This window comes from Aotus nancymaae, unplaced genomic scaffold (assembly GCF_030222135.1).
Source record: "Aotus nancymaae isolate 86718 unplaced genomic scaffold, 86718_ANA_hifiasm-v0.15.2.pri h1tg000017l, whole genome shotgun sequence".
Taxonomy (NCBI): Eukaryota; Metazoa; Chordata; class Mammalia; order Primates; family Aotidae; genus Aotus; species Aotus nancymaae.
The window spans coordinates 11754451-11768858 of NW_026988429.1; positions in this window are offsets into that span (position 1 = coordinate 11754451).

Here is a 14408-nt window from a genome sequence, read left to right on the forward strand (position 1 = left end):
CTGTAGAGATGGCATTTCACCATGTTGCCCAGGCTGGTCTTGATCTTGTGAGCTTAAGCGATCCATCTGTCTCGGCCCCCAAGAGTGCTGGGATCACAGGCATGAGCCACTGCACCAGGCCAACCCAGTTATTAAAGAGTACTATTCACCTGAATTGGAAAAACAAAATTGGTATTGAAGAAGATATACATCCAATGTTAAGCATGAACTCATGGAGAGCCGGGACAGCTGCCTCATCCTTCCTGAGTCTTTAAAGCTTCCACTATTAAAAGCTCTGCACTCCATAACATATTATGGTAGAGATTAAATGATCCAAATTGGAAATGTGTGTGTGGGAATGGGGTGACTGTTTTAAATTGCTAAAATCGTTCTTGACCAATGTTTGATTTGTCAAACCCATAATCCTGGGGAAACAATAAAAATTTTAGGTACACTTCTGCTACCTGATTGGCCATTTGAACATTGATAGAGGGATTTCATTCAACTGTCATTGTGAATGCATGTTTTCTGGTTGTATAGAAGCTTTCCCGTGAAAGAAGTCTGGTGATATAACAGTAGCTAAAAGTTTAATAGGAAATGTATTTTTTTCAGGGGGCATTCCTGGAGAAATCTCCAGTGATAAAGGTATTTGTTTCATTGAACAAGTTGTAAACAGTTAAATAAGAAACTACAAATAAAGTAGTACTAGGCAAAGCTAATTAAATTGACTGGATTGCCTAGGTTAAAGACATTGCAGATTGATGACAATTAGATCGACTTCCAGGAGAAAACATAAATTTCACCCTTTATGAAACAGTCACTGAAAGGCCTATGCCCCTGGTAACAGAAATTCATAGCTGGGTACGGTGGCTCACACTTCTAATCCCAACACTCTGGGAGGCCAAGGCAGGTAGATCACCTGAGGTCAAGAGTTTCAGACCAGCCTGGCCAACATGGTGAAATACCATCTCTACAAAAATTAGCCAGGCATGGTGGTACGTGCCTGTAATCCCAGCTGCTTGGAAAGCTGAAGCAGAAGAATCCCTTGAACCCAGGAGGCGGAGGTTGCTGCGAGCCGAGATTGAGCCACTGCACTCCATCCTGGGTGAGAGAGCGAAACTCTGCCTCAAAAAAACCCAATAAACAAACAAACAAACAAAAAACCTCATGTATCTTCTGCTCTAAACTTTGATATGGCTAACTGTGGCTTTAATGCATTATGACAAAGTGTATTTTCAACAGGTAAAGGAAGCTTTTCATGATCCACTGAATGAGGACAGTTAAATCCTTCATGATCTAGAACACAGAAATTGGGTCTTCTAGAAACAACCGTAGAGAAAGACTTGCCACCCACACTGCAGCAAAACTGTAGGACCTTGAAACTGGGTCTGTAATCTCACAACTCAGAAGGGCGCCTCCAGACTCTTGGAATTGTACGCCTGTTGGAGACCTTAAGGTAAAGCTAACCAGGGAAGTTTCTTCCCAAAAGCAGATGGAATCCTAGACGTGGGAAGCTTTCTTAAGATCACAGATCAAGACTTCTTTGCCATCACGAGACTCTTACCTCTCTTAAATTTTTCTTGCTTATACCTCTATGAAGACTAGAACTAGAAAAGGTCTTGTGTGCACCCATGAGGTATACTTTTATTTGTGGAGGATTTTACAGCTAAGCTTATACATGAGCAAACTTATGCCTTGATGGATAGAAGATGAAGGGCCAATGTGGGTGAGGAATTTTCCTAGTACCTTTGTAGCTCCATAATCAGTCAGAAATAGAACATTGCTCTGTTCCTTTTAATCTACATTATAGGTTGAAGCAAATTTTGCCAGGATGCCTTCACCCTTCTGAATGGGCATAATTTGTTAGGTTGCTTTTTCCACGATTTGGGGTAAATGAGGCAACGATTAGAAATTTGTCCTTCATAATAGACTCTATAGCAGATTCTACTATTAACGCTATGCTAAAGACTTCTTTAAATTGCTTGCTAAAGTTGTGTGACATGGTAGAACTGCTCTAGGTTACTTACTGGCTGAACAGAGAAGAATCTGTGCAGTTGCTGACATTTCATATATATATTTAGAGACAGATAGAGACGGGTCTCACTATGTTGCCCAACCTGATTTTGAACTCCTGGGTTTAAGCAATCCTCTTGCCTGGGCCTCCCAAAGTGCTGGGGTTACGGGTGTGAGCCACCATGCCCGGCCAATTGCTGACACTCCTTGTTGCACATGGATGAACACATCAGGTAAGGGAGAGATTCATTTGCAGGGGATTAACAAACTGGCTACTTGGTTGAAACTCATAGACCATTTATCAAGCTCATTCTTTATTTTTTTTTTTTAGAGACGGAGTCTCACTACGTTGCCCAGGCTGCAGTGCAGTGGCTATTCACAGGTACGATCCCACTACTGATCAGCAAGGGAGTTTTGACCTGCTCCGTTTCGGACCTGGGCCGGTTCACCCCTCCTTAGGCAACCTGGTGGTCCCCTGCTCCCGGGAGGTCACTATATTGATGCCGAACTTAGTGTGGACACCTGATCAGCATAGAGCACTACAGCCCAAAACTCGTGGACTCAAGAGATCCTCCAGCCTCAGCCTCCCAAGTAGCTGGAACTACAGGCACACACCACCACACCTGGCTCATTCTTTAATCTATTTAATTTTAGTTGGTTCAGTTCATGAGGACCCTGGCTAAAGAGCATACTCCAAACTCTTGGTATTATCCCTCTGGTGGTCATAATAGTCATCTTTCTGGTGAACTACATCATCTCAAAGTTGCAAATGTTTACATGCAGCCATCCATAGAATGTCAAATGGTCTCTCTTCAAGTGGGATGACAAAATCTCAAAGAAATACATAATCATGAGGACATGAGGACACTATAACCTATGAAAGACATGTTGAGACCAGAAACCCAAAATGATCATAACTGAGAGTAGCAATTAGCCCTAAGTTTTGATCACACTCTCACTTAGGTGAGAAGAACATGACCAGAAAGGGAGAATTGTGCAACAAAATTATGGGAGGCCATTGTTTTGGACGGAACTCATGCACTAGACCCCAACAGACTAGATTGGATCTAACTAAACGGAGTCACTCATGCTAAATGCAACACAATCAAACTCAAACTTGGAAGCATATGGATTCCCAAAGAGACCAGATTTTTTTCCTCCAGAAAAGAAGGGATTCTAGTGTAATAAGGAAGTCCTCTCCACTCTAACGTTTACAAAAAAGTAATATAAATTCCTCATTCCCACCTTATAAAACCCACTGTTCTGCTATTTCTCAGTGGGATTTGAGACCAAATAAGTCCCTTTGCTATGGTGACAGAGTGACAGCAATATCTAAAGTTTGGTCAGCCTCTTCATTTTAGGAGGTTAACTAAAAGGGAGAAATTGTTCAATTAAGTTTAACCTGAAGCTGCCTGCATACATGTTTTCAGGTCAGACTGTATACATAATAAACTGTAACCTAACTGGATGTGTAAACGGACAGTACCAGTCTCTGAGTTTTGGCAAATCACAGGTGGTCAACTGTTCAAACCATGTTCAAATAAGGCAAACACCGATCTGTAACCAAGACGGCTATTTCTGTATCACTTCCATTTGCCTTTTTTTTTTTTAGACGGATTCTCACTCTGTTGTCCAGGCTGGAGTTCAGTGGCACAATCTTGGCTCACTGCAACCTCTACCTCCCAGGTTCAAGCGATTCTCCTGCCTCAGCCTCCCGAGTAGCTAGGATTATGATTGTGCAACACCTCCGGCTAATTTTTTGTACTTTTAGTTGAGACGGGGTTTCACCATTTGGCCAACCTGGTCTCGAACTCCTGACCTCAGGTGATCCACCCACCTTAGTCTCCCAAAATTCTGGGATTACAGGCATAAGCCACCATGCCCAGCCTGACTTGCATTTTCTGTATGTCATTTTCCTTTTTTTTGAGACAGTCTTGCTCTGTCATCCAGACTGGAGTGCAATGGCATGATCATGGCTTACTGCAACTTCCACCTCCTGGGCTTGAGCCATCCTCCCGCCTCACCCTCCTGAGAAGCTGGAACTATAGGTGCACACCACCACACTTGGCTACTTTTTGTATTTTTTTGTAGGGACAGTTTCACCATATTGCCCAGGCTGGTCTTGAACTCCTGGGCTCAAATGATCCATTCTCCTCAACTTCCCAAAGTGCTGAGATTAGAGGCATGAGCCATTGCGCCCAGCCCATTTTCCTTTTCCTGTCCATAAATTCTTCTCCAACTACACGGCAGCACCAGAGTCCCTCTGGTTCAGGGAGTTACCAGATTCATGAATCACTCTTTGCTCAATTAAATTCTGTTAACTTTAATATGTCTAAAATTTTTCTGGCTAGGTGTGGTGGCTCATGTCTCTAATCCCAGGCAGGTGGATCACCTGAGGTCAGGAGTTCAATACCAGCCTGGCCAACATGGTGAAACCCTGTCTTTACTAAAAATACAAAAATTAGCCAGGCATGGTGGCAGGTGCCTATAATCCCAGCTACTTGGGAGGCTGAACCGGGAGAACTGCTTGAACCTGCGAGGTGGAGGTTGCCGTGAGCCAAGATTGCGCCACTGCACTCCAGCCTGGGTGACAGAGTGACACTTAGTCTCAAAAAAATAAACAAAATAGGCAGGGCACAGTGGCTCACACCTGTAATCCCAGCATTTTGGGAGGCCGAGGCAGGCGGATCACAGGGTCAGGAGATCAAGACCATCCTGGCTAACACGGCGAAACTCTGTCTCTACTACAAATACAAAAATTTAGCTGGGCGTGGTGGCACACACCTGTAGTCCCAGCTACTCGGGAGGCTGAGGCAGGAGAGAATCGCTTGAACCCAGGAGGTGGAGGTTGTAGTGAGCCCAGATTGCACCACTGCACTCCAGCCTGGGTGACAAAGCAAGACTCCATCTCTAAAAATAAATAAAATAAAATAAAATAAAATTTTTCTTAGGCTGGGTGCGGTGGCTCATACCTGTAATCCCAGCACTTTGGGAGGTCTTGGTGGGCTGATCACAAGGTCAGGAGTTCAAGACCAGCCTGGCCAACATGGTGAAACCCAGTCTCAAAAAAAAAAAAAAAAATTAAAAAAAATGTGTAAGAGGAAAGGGCTCACACTTACTAATGTAAACAAATTGAGAACCAAATGCTCTGTTCACCTGTCCTGCTACTCTGGAGATGTCACCTCTCCCCACTGCTTTTGAGGCCCAGCTTCTCAGTTATTCCCAACCTTCTGTGTCCTGTCGTCCCTGCCTTCCCTCAAGCACTCATGAGCAAAGAATAAGTAGGCCAAGTAGATAAAAAGAGTTTAAAAAGAGTACAGAGTTCCTGCCCTATTCATCTCCACTTTTCAAGTACCTTTTGGCTTCAGCTTATCTCATTTTTGCAGCTTTAGGACCTAACGAAAACCACCCAGGAAGGAACAAATAGGTTCTTGCTTTGTGAAATGGCTCCTTTGCCTCGAGCTGGGGGAAGGGCTAGAATTGCAGCTTCCCCATTCATGGAACAAGAAGAGCACCCAAGAAATCGAATCTTAGTTTCCTTCCCCATTTTCAGAGGACTGTGGAGATCTCAAACAAAGTCAGCTAGGCAAGGATTTCTTTAGAGCTTTGGGTTTCCTGTACCAAACATTGTAAATTGCTATGTAAATTGTAACTTTGTCAGCTTTATCCTTTATGGCATTTGGGTTTTCAGTCTTGCTTGGAAAGAAATTTCCTAATCCCAAGGTATTTTTTTTAAAATTCTTCTTTACTTATTTCTAGTATTTTCACAGATCCTCAATCCATTTGAAATTTATTCTGGGCCTCTCCCTCAAATTACTGGGTTAATTAATCCCTCTAATAGCATTTCTCCACTTCTTTGAAATGCCCCCTTTAAGAAGTAAAATATTATTTTATTCCCATGGTTGTTTCTGAAGTGGATTCTGTTCCATTGATTTAATCCGCTGATTCACGGTCAGCACCACATTGTTTTTATTCTTATAGCTTCAAGGTATCTTTCGATATCTAAGAGGACATTCTTATTTTCCCAATTTTCCTTGGTTGTTTCATATTTTAGTTTTGCAACCTAGACCAAGTTATTTAAGTCTCTGTGTGTTTTCTCACCCAAAAAGGTTAAGATTGTGGGTTCTGCAGCCATATTGTCTGGGTATCAGTAAGGGTCCACCTTTACTGAAACAGAAGTCTTCTATAGAAACAGAGTCTTCTTAGGTCTCTCTGGCAGAAGGAATTTAATACAGGGAATTGGTGGCACTGGAAATGGAAGGACTGAGAAGTCTAGTGGAAGCATAGGAAGCTACTATACAGGGAGTTGCCTAGGAGGAGGTAGTGCTGCCAGAGTCCAGGGTGGCGGCCATCTGGTGGGATCTGAAACCCCATAAAGGCTGCCTGATGGGAGCTGAGATCATGGAGGGAGGGCCTGCAGAGTAGATGTGGGAGACACCTAGGGATATAACTGTTGCCAGAGACAGTACAGGAAGAAGAGAAAGAGAAAGAAACTTTGGCTTCTCTCCACCTCCTCCCTCTCTCCAAGCTTTCCATTGGCTCAACCAACCTGGAAGCCAGAGAGCAAGGGAGCCTGGGAAACGTAGTTCTCTGTGATATAGCACAAAGACTCAGAAAGGCAGAGAATTAATTCAAGAGGAAAAGGCAGTTGACCACAGCTGTTTATTGGTTGTGTGACTTTGAGGAAGTTAGTTAACCTCAGTTGCCTTAGTTTCCTCCTCCAAAAAGTGGAGATGAATAATAATAGTACTTCCCTCACAAGGCCATTGTGAGGATTAAATGCATTAATACATGTTACATACTTTGTATTAAATTTAATATTTTTTTTATTTTTTTATTCTTTTTCTTTTTGTTTCACTGTATAGGAAAGTCTTCTGCCAGATAATGTGTTGTTTGCTATTATTCTATAAAATGAAGACAATACCTATCTTGCAGAGTTATGGTCAATAACAAAGTGAGATGATAACATAAAATGTTTGTAGGCCAGGTGTGGTGGCTCATGCCTGTAATCCCAACACTTTGTGAGGTCAAGGCAGGAGAATCACTTGAGGCCAGGAGTGCAAAACTAGCCTGGGCAACATAGTGAGACCCAGTCCCTACAATAAATGTTTAAATTGGGGTAAGAGGGAGGGTTTCAAATTAAAAATATAAATAAAAATTAGCCTTGCTGGGCGTGGTGGCTCATGCCTGTAATCTCAGCACTTTGGGAGGCCAAGGTGGGCAGATCGCTTGAGGTCGGGTGTTCGAGACCAGCCTGACCAACATGGAGAAACCCTGTCTCTACGAAAAATACAAAATTCTCCGGGCATGATGGTGCATGCCTGTAATCCCAGCTACTTGAGAGGCTGAGGCAGGAGAATTGCTTGTACGGGGAGGCAGAGATTGCGGTGAGTGGAGATCATGCCATTGTACTCCAGCCTGGGCAAAAAGAATGAAATTCCATCTCAAGAAAAAAAGAAAAAGAAAATTAGCCATGCATGTTGATGGCTACTCAGGAGGCTGAGGTGGGAGGATCACTTGGGCTTAGGAGTTCAAGGCTGCTGTGAGCCCTGATTGCACCACTGCACTCCATCCTGGGTGCCAAAAAAAAAATGTTTGCACAGTGTTGTGCACATAGTACTGAGTACTTCATAAATATTAGTTCCCCTTGCAGCCCAGTGCCTTAGTATGTGCTCAGTAATGTTTGTAGCTGATAACAATGGCCTTGACCTGGGGAGGAGGCAGCCTCCTCAGAGTTGAGAGGGACACTGCCAGAGATCTAGGGGGACTCTGGAGGGCTGGGACTTCAGTAGTCCAGGCAGTGCACACCCCTACATCAGCCAATATGAATGCGTATGCAAGGATGCATTTGGAATGATATCTGCATTTTTTTTCTGGAGCTTCTCTTCTTGATCCCATTGGTGTCTCTCTTTGATTTTCGGCTGATTTTTTTTTTTTTTTTGGCTCATGCTGATAATTGTCTGTTTCTACACTCACATACATGCTGCCAAAGTTCATAAGCATACAACTTCCTGTGTGCATCCAGTACTTTACCACTTATAGACATTGCCCCAGCTGATCCTCCCAACAACCCCCCTGATGCAGCCAAGGAAGCTTCACTATCCCCATTGAACAGTAGCAGAAGCCAAGAGTTTGAGAGGACAGGTGTCTGACCCAAAGGCCCACAGGGAGTAGGCTGACTAGTCAGGACTTGGGACGAGGCCTTCTCACTCTAGCTCAGGACTCTTCCTGCTAATATCACAGGCTGCCCCCTACAAGCATGTGTGAGTTAATGCACACTCCCCCCCCACACACACTCTCACACTAATGCACCAACCCCTAAACACACACATAATAGATTTAATATCTCTGAAGGAAAGGTTCATGCCTTACCAATTTCCTGCTACAGATAAAGTACCTGGCAGCTGAAATATAATAATTGATTGTGGAATTGAGTTGACCTTGACTCCTACACTGGACCCCCTTGGGGACTAAGAGGGAGCACACAGATGAGGACCACAGCCAGAGTCAGAGTCCAAGTCCATCTTGACAGAACTCAGACAAGACTCTGGCCCTCACTGCTGGCTCCATCCACACCCTTCGTAGCACCCACAGAGCAAAGGGGCCTGGTCACAAGGAGAGGCTGAGAAGCCCAGGGAAATGGATCTGCCCACCTGCATCCGCTGCAGGGCGTGTAACACATTCTTCTAGGGGGTGCGTGGGAACTCTGGCAGGCAGGAGCTTGCTCTGAAACTACTGTGCTAGTCAACCAATTGCCTCAGCTGCCCACCCAGGGCCTGGCATCCACACTGGTCCCTGGCAAGCCATTCTGCACAGAGGCTTTCTCACTCGTGGGCATGGAGCACTGGCAGGAAGCACAGGACATCAGAAATTAGAAGCACAAGCTAATACACGGATTACAGTCAGGGCTTTGCTGTTTGCCAGGCACTTCTACATAAATATATCTGGTTCTACCCTTCACTCAGCCAAGGCATGGGCGCTAATGGCCTCTGACTCAGCTCTCTTCACTGGCCTCAGCTGTGAACTTGCTCCCTTCTGATATTTTGCAGATGCTAAACACTCAGCTGGTTCGGTGTGGCTTTGCATCCATGCTCTTTCTCATAATCCTGAAGTGGGAGGCCACTGTGTCCTCTGGGTCTGCAGGACTTCTGGGGCAGGGGCACAGGGCAGGCCCAGCACAGGTGTCCAGGCAGCTGCCCGCACTACCACTGTGCTGTTGAGAGCCCTGTTGGCTGCTCCATTCTCCTCTCTGCCCACAGATGTCACAGTGCCCTTGCAAGTCAGCAGAAGGCTGGGTCATGAATTAGCAACTGAAAAGGATAAATGCCAAAGGCCTTGCTATGAAATCCAGGACCCCACACCAGCTGCCCCTGAGGTCCCTCTGGCTCATTTCCTCCTGTCCTCTCCTCATGCCACTCCTCATTTTTACTGGAACATGCCAGGCCCACTCCTGCCCCAAGGCCTTTGTATCACACGCTATCCAGATAGCCCCGTGCTCCCTTCCGGATTCCTGCTTAGATTTTTGTTCTAATGTCTTTTTCTTTTTCCTTTTTTTTTTTTTTTTTAATTATGGTCTTGCTTTGTCACCCAGGCTGGGTGCAGTGGTGTGATCATGGCTCACTGTAGCTTTGAACTCCTGACCTCAAGTGATCCTCCTGCCTTGGCCTACCAAGTGCCGGGATTACAGGCATATGCCACCATGCCCAGCTCTAGTGTCATTTACTCATCGAGGACTTCCTTAGCTGCTGTCTCTACAACTGTAAGCCCTCCATCACTCCCCAACCCCCACCATCTGCTTTTTCCTTGGTGCCTCTCACCATCTAGCTTATTTCGTTGATAACTGGTCTCCCCACCTCAGTGTTTTCAATTGTTTGCTGCTGCATCGCCAGCACTGCAACACTGCCTGACACATAGCATGCGCTCAGTGATGTCTGTTAGATGCATGAATGAGGGGGGCTGGTCCGTGAGCTGATAAGTTTCTTGCCATGGCTGACTCTGGGCAGCCATGTGGTTAGAGCCAGTTCCACTCCCTTCTGGGCCTGACTCAATTCATCTGGGTAATGAGGAGGGCACATGAGCTGCTGCGTAAGCTGCCCTCCAGCAGTAATAATTGATGAGTCCAGGCAGTATCCGCTTACCACGTCAAAGAGATCCAAGCAGCAGGCAGCACGGGAAGGAAGGCAGGAAGCAGCTGCCAGGATGACTAATTGGGATCTCATGTTATCAGACCCACGTGCCAATCCTTACAGGCCTCAGCAAAACTCAGGACTATTAGCTCCTGAGACTCACGCAGTCTCCTGGCCTGATCTGTCCCTCAGTGACACTCAAAAAATAGCTCAGCCAGGCCGGTCGTGGTGGCTCACGCCTGTAATCCCAGCACTTTGGGAGGCAAGGCGGGCAGATCACAATGTCAGGAGTTGGATACCAGCCTGGCTAATACAGTGAAACCTTGTCTCTACTAAAAATACAAAAATTAGCCAGGCGTGGTGGCAGGTGCCTGTAATCCTAGCTACTCGGGAGGCTGAGGCAGGAGAATTGCTTGAACCCAGGAGGCGGAGGTTGCAGTGAGCCGAGATCGGGCCACTGTACTCCAGCCTGGGCAACAGAGCAAGACTCCATCTCAAAAAAAAAGAAAGAAAAATAACTCAGTGAGGCATGATGGCACACATCTGTAGTTGCAATTACTTGGGAGGCTGAGGCCTTAGTGACCACCAAGCCAATTGTGTGTTCCCATAATTCACCACCTTCATACCTTCATCCAGTTTTGCTCATCTGAGTTGAATCAACTCTTCCATCTTCAAAGGGAGGTAGACTTCTCTCAGTCCTCAAACCTTTGATAAGAGAAAGCTCCACCACCTTGCCAGCCTGCCTGACTTGAGTGCATCACAGTTTTCCACCTAATTATTTGTTGTCCTGGATTGTTTCATGTATATATGTCTTATCTGTCCATAAGCCTGGAAACTTGCTGAGGACAGAGATGACGCTTACCTTCCCATATCCTGCAGAGCTTTAGCCTCGTGCCTACTCACTGCGCAATCGATCAGTGATGAGTTTACCTGGATTTACTGATTCATGATATTCGATCAGTGATGAGTTTACCTGGATTTACTGATTCATGATATTTACAAAGAATACATTTGGGAAAATGTGTATTTGTTTACAGATGCTGAAAAGGAAAATGTTAAAATACAAGGTTGTATGTGCAGCCTGATAATCACAGTATAAACTATGTCTTCATATGGATCAAACTGGAAGGCAATTGGTAAAACTAAAAACAGTTGTGTGAGGGCTGTTAGATTATGAGCGATTTGTTTAAATAATCTGTGAATATTGTTAGTGCACTATTTATGCATTTGAAAAAAGATTTTCTTCATTCTAACCAGTAGACCACCAGAGATAAAATGATTTTTAAAAATACATAGAGGGCTTTAAGAGTCCTTGAAACATTCCACTCTTGGATGTAAGCTCATTAAGTCTTTCTTAGTCAGCGACTACTAGGGAATGGGAATGAGGTGGGTGGGGGGCTTGGCAGTCTTTTAGAGACTTTACTCACGGAATAGTTATACACAAATAGCTGAGCGAAGGAGGAAAAATACTCAAAGTTGATTTTTTTTTTTTTTTTTTGGCCTGCAAACTTTAATTCTGTGGGGGAAAGGACAGAAAGATAAACAGTTTAAAATAACCAAATGAAATCATGTGAGCTTGTAAAGATTCTTTTTTTCTCTCTCTCTCAACAGGGATTGGCAGTCCATGAAGTCTCTTGGAGATCCCTAGGTTTTTTGTGCGCTGAAGCTCCAGCAGTGGGGAGTGGGGCTGAGAGAGGGAGAGAGTGGGTGGTACGCTCATCCCTCCAGGAAAGGACTGCTCTGGCACAGCTTTCCTCTTAATTCCCTAACTGCTCTTTACATGTTTATTTTATCTATATCAGGCTGTGGGCTCCCACAGATGAAGATGATACTCTTCCTGCAAAACACTCGGTCCCACAGCACATGTAATATCTAAAGGGAACCTGAGAGGTCACTGGTCTAATCCCCTTATCAGACACAAGAGGACCAGGCTCAAAGAGAGAGGCCCGAGCCACAGCGGCACTGCCAGGTTTCTTTGGGGGACTGGTCTCAGTGAGCTCTGGATTGCTCAAGTCTGTCCTTGACAGTGGCACTGCTCAGCCTGGACATTTACAGTGTCCTTCTGATATAAGTATATTAAGTCTACCCCGGGCTAGAAAGATGGCAAAACAAAGATGAGAAAAGGCCGACAAACCAAGCTCCCTAATATTAAGGAAATTATAATTCAGAGGGAAAGGCGGTGCACATTCACAGACAACCAGAATACAAAGCAGAAAGCGGGGATGAGTTTCAAGAGGCACACACAAAGTCGGGAAAGAGCCCGCTAGGGAGATGGGCCAAAAAAGCCTCCACTGGCATTAAGCCAGCCCTTGAAGGAGATCAAAATGATGCAAATAAGTTCAGAGGCACTGAATCAGTTCATTCATTTAAACAAATACTGACTACCATGTGCCAATCGAGGGTCTAGGTACTCAGGAAACACATCTCTATTAGCCTCATGGAGCTTACATTCAGACGAGGGTGGGGGACAGACGCTAAGCAAAATATATAAGTAAAAGTAGGTTAGGCCAGGCGCGGTGGCTCACGCCTGTAATCCCAGCACTTTGGGAGGCCGAGGCAGGCGGATCATGAGGTCAAGAGATTGAGACCATCCTGGCCAACATGGTGAAACCCTATCTCTAATTAAAAAAAAAAAAAAAAGTAGGTTAGATGGGCGGTGGGAACGTAAAATGATGCAGCCATTGTGGAAAATAGTATGTTCCTCAAAAAAATTAAACATAGAATTACCATTTGAACCAGCAATTTCACTTCTGAGTATACACACAAAAGAATTGAAAGCAGGGACTCGAAGAGATTTTTGTACACTCAGGTTCATAGCAGCATTATTCACAATAGCCAAAAAGTGGAAGCAACTCAAGTGTCCTTTGACGGATGAACGAATAAACAAAATATGGTATATACAGACCGTGCAATGTTATTCAGTCTTTTTTCTTGTTTTTGAGACGAGTTTTGCTCTTTTTGCCCAGGCTGGAGTGCAATGGAATGATCTCGGCTCACCTCCGCCTCCAGGGTACAAGCAATTCTCCTGCCTCAGCCTTCTGAGTAGCTGGGTTTATAGATGTACACCACCACACCTGGCTAATTTTGTATTTTCAGTAGAGATGGGGTTTCACCTTGTTGGTCAGGCTGGTCTTGAACTCCTGACCTCAGGTGATCCACCCGCCTCGGCCTCCCAAAGTGCTAGGATTATAGGCATGAGTCACTGTGCCTGGCTATTTAGTCTCTTTTTTTTAAAGACAGGGTTTCACCATGTTGATCAGGCTGGTCTTGAACTCCTGACCTCAGGTGATCCGCCTGCTTTGGCCTCCAAAGTGCTTGGATCACAGGCGTGAGCCACCACACCCAGCCTATTCAGTCTTAAAAAGAAACAAAATTCTGTCTGGGCTTGGTGGCTCATGCCTATAATCCCAGCACTTTGGGAGGCTGAGGCAGGTGGGTCATCTGAGGTCAGGAGTTCGAGACCAGCCTGACCAACATGGTGAAACCTCATCTCTACTAAAAATACAAAATTAGCCAGGTGTGGTGGCATTCACCTGTAGTCCCAGCTACTCAGGAGGCTGAGACAGGACAATTGCTTGAACCTGGGAGGCAGAGGTTGCAGTGAGCCAAGATCATGCTACTGCATTCCAGAATGGATGATGGAGTGAGACTCTCTCAAAAAAAAAAAAAAAAAAAAAAAAAAGGAGGCCAGGTGCAGTGGCTCAACCTCCTGTAATCCCAGCACTTTGGGAGGCCAAGGTGGGTGGATCATGAGGTCAGGAGTTCAAGACCATCCTGGCCAATACAGTGAAACCCTGTCTCTACTAAAAATACAAAAATTATCCAGGCATGGTGGTGCATGCCTGTAGCCCCAGCTACTAGCGAGGCTGAGGTAGAAGAATCGCTTGACCCCGGAAGGCAGAGGTTACAATGAGCTGAGATCACACCACTGCACTCCAGCCTGGGTGACAGAGTGAGACTCCATCTAAAATTTAAAAAATAAAAAAATAAAATAAAATAAAAGAATAAATCCGGGAAGAGGGATGGGGTGCCGGAGTGAAGCATCAGTATTATACAGGGTGGTCACGGTGGCCAGGGAAAGTCTGAGAAAGCAACATATGAGTTGCTTCAGTAAAGACCTGAAGGAGGTGAGGGAGTGAGCCACACAGGAATCTGGGGGAAGAGTGGTCCAAACAGAGGAACCAGCAAGTTCAAAGTTCCTGAGACAGGAACAGCAGTGGGGCCACTGTGCTAGAGCCATTTTCATTAATATCCATTGGTTTAACTCTGTGCCTCTTTGATCAATTCCAG